General features: G+C 36.1%; 1 non-coding gene across 1 annotated transcript; it reads left to right on the top strand.

The window, feature by feature from the left end:
- The first annotated feature begins 2,555 nt into the window (after positions 1-2,555).
- On the top strand, positions 2,556-2,627 carry TRNAP-UGG (transfer RNA proline (anticodon UGG)). The gene has a single exon. It is a non-coding gene; the product is annotated as a tRNA-Pro (tRNA).
- Positions 2,628-2,842: the final 215 nt, after the last annotated feature.

The raw sequence follows: 2,842 nt of genomic DNA, 5'->3' as shown, positions 1-2,842 counted from the left end.
GTTCTGGTCGCCCTCCAATAACTCAAACACAACCCAACTACTCTGACATGGGTCATGAACTCAACTATGGCGGTAGCTCTTCAATGCATACACAAGACTATGCGGATTTGTCTGAATATCTCAAGCAATCTCCTGCAGTTGGTGGTGATGTTCTTGGGTCCTCAGATACTCAAACACCAAGGGTGAATCATCAACATGGGTTAGGGCCACGAGTTCGGGTAGCTAGGGGATGTGGGATCGGAGGTCAGTTAGGTCATCCCGATCAACGACATTAGTCTTTTTGTGTAAACGCGTATTAATATTAATATGAATTGGTTTGATTTCGACTTTTATCTAAAATGTACAATGTTTTTAAAAAAAATACGAAAAACACACAGGTGTCAGACCAATTTGCGCCTCCTTTATAAATTAACACACAAGTGCCAATTGGATTGGCAACACTAAGTGCACTAGTCAATCCAATTGGCGTCACCTCACTAAGTTTAAGAGCAGACGTCAGTTCATCTGATGTCACCTCTTTAAAGTGGGGTATTTTGAAAAGTAATCTGAAAAGTGGATTATTTTAGAAAAAAATTTAAAAAATTGAGTTATTTGGATAAAAAAATTCTAAAAGCTAAAAGAAAATACATTGATGTCAAAGTCATATTACCGCCTTAATACTTGTACATCATTATTGAAAAGAAAACCCGTATTATCATCATCATATAAGAAAACAAAAAACTCCTAGAAATAATTTCAAAACAAAAAAGTAGTCTTTAAAAAACAAAGCAAAAATAAACTATTTTAAAAAATCCTCTAAAAAGATTAAATTGCATTTGGCATTATACTCCACATATTTTCTTTCTTCGCTCAAACACTGAACCCTATCTTACTTCTTTCGTCTCGTATCAACACGGACGGACACATGCATTATTACAGCAGAACTTGATTTTGAACATAACATCACATCAGGTTATTCATCTTCTCCAATTCCATTGCCTCACAATTAACTTCTTATTTTCGTGTTTATTCAAATCATTTGGATTTTAATCGAATATATGTGCTTTCCTTGAATGCCCCTTAACTGTTTGTTGAAATGTTTCTTCCAACTGTTTCTATATATATTCTAATATTCTGCTGCATTTATTTACATGTTGGAAGTGGGATTGTACAAATGTGATTTTTGGTGTAGGGCACTGTAAATACTCACGAGTTCACTTTCTAAATATATTGAAGGTTAGAGTCACACATGGGATAGAAAAATGGTCTTAATAGTGGTTATAACTTGCAACCGTTCTCCGACCTTACCAGTTGAGAGCAATGTAGGACTTCCAAAGTAACACTGCTCAAAACTTCAATTAACACAAGAATTACTGAACAGCCATAAGGAACTTTAATTTATGTTCCTCCTTCACGTAGATTTCGTCGTATTCTGATTTTAAATCAGGCTTAAAAAGTTGGGCTTCCTCTAGCTCAATCATAGGTATTAAGAATTTGTATGGTTTGAATGACGTAGCCGATTCAGGCATAGTTGGTTCTCTCAATACTGGTATTGTTGTTGTTCCTCTAACTTCCATCAACAAATGTAATTCCATGAAATTAGCTCTGATCTCCCTCAAACTACCTAGCCAACCATTCCACTTCTAACACAACTGCTCACCGTACCAGTTCAGCCATGAAAAATTCTGTTGAGCCAGAAAATTTTGCTACTGCATATTTCTTTTGTGTCTGTCCCCTACTTCCACACAATACTCGAGGGTTTCTTTAACCGCTGAGCTTAATTATCCGACTAGCTTGCCGTCTCTGAAGTTATGAGATGCTCTCATTGTCAACCAAAATCCTCACCTTCCTTCCATCTGGCATTATATTCAATGAAAGTTATACAAACTTGCACTCCAGCCTATGTGCCTCCATGTGCTCTTTGAGTCCTTTTTCTCATTTTTCTCATTTTTCTCATCACATCCAAGAGACCAAAACAAAGCCCATGTTCCCTTTTATCTTACAACTCAGCTCCCAATAGTGTTCAAGCTCCCCCAATTCTACCCTTGCACCCCTCTCCCTGCGTATTACTTGATCTGCTTCTTTCTGAGTTACTTCCTACACCCCTTTTCTGACCTTGAGCCTTGTTGTTTCCTTCATATGTAGCAGTCCTGGAAGAAGGATAGTTCCCTGACATCACTTCTATCTTTCTTGGTTAGCAGCATTCCACTGTCTGAGGAATTGGGAGCAGAGACAGAAATCTAATTGCAGCATCAATCTCAGCATTGTTGGGCTTGCATTGCTTCATCAAAGTGGTTTCTGATGTATAGTTTGATTTCTATATTGCACTTATTTGTTTGACACGGAAGAACTATAATATTCGATGTTGATAACAATTTGATTTCAGTGTTTTTTTTTCTTCAGTCTTGATCAGAATGAATGATGAGATCCTATTGGATATGGATATCAAAAATAAATCTTGTCATATACTTGTTTAGTGATGACATATATAGGGAAATAAGAGGTATGTACTCCAAATTTCCCCCTAAAATAATTGTGCCAACTAAGTTATTTACAATCAAAATATTTTCACATCTAGGCATTTGGTCTAGTGGTATGATTCTTGCTTTGGGTGCAAGAGGTCCCGAGTTCGATTCTCGGAATGCCCCTTTTTTATTGTTTTGAAGCTGTGGAAGTTTGACTTGGTTTCTCGTTTATTTGTTAAATAATAGTTAGGTTTCAGGGACTGCATGTGAATGCTCTCTGATTCATGAATCTATTTCTATTTTATTATTAATTATTATTATTTCTATTTTATTAAAACAGAATTTCAGAATTATAGCATGACACCTCATCTATCAATATGCCAAGTAATCTATTTTTT

The sequence above is a fragment of the Lathyrus oleraceus genome, chromosome 6 (assembly GCF_024323335.1).
Source record: "Lathyrus oleraceus cultivar Zhongwan6 chromosome 6, CAAS_Psat_ZW6_1.0, whole genome shotgun sequence".
In the NCBI taxonomy this organism is placed as follows: Eukaryota; Viridiplantae; Streptophyta; class Magnoliopsida; order Fabales; family Fabaceae; genus Lathyrus; species Lathyrus oleraceus.
This window is presented reverse-complemented; position numbering and strand designations above follow the sequence as displayed.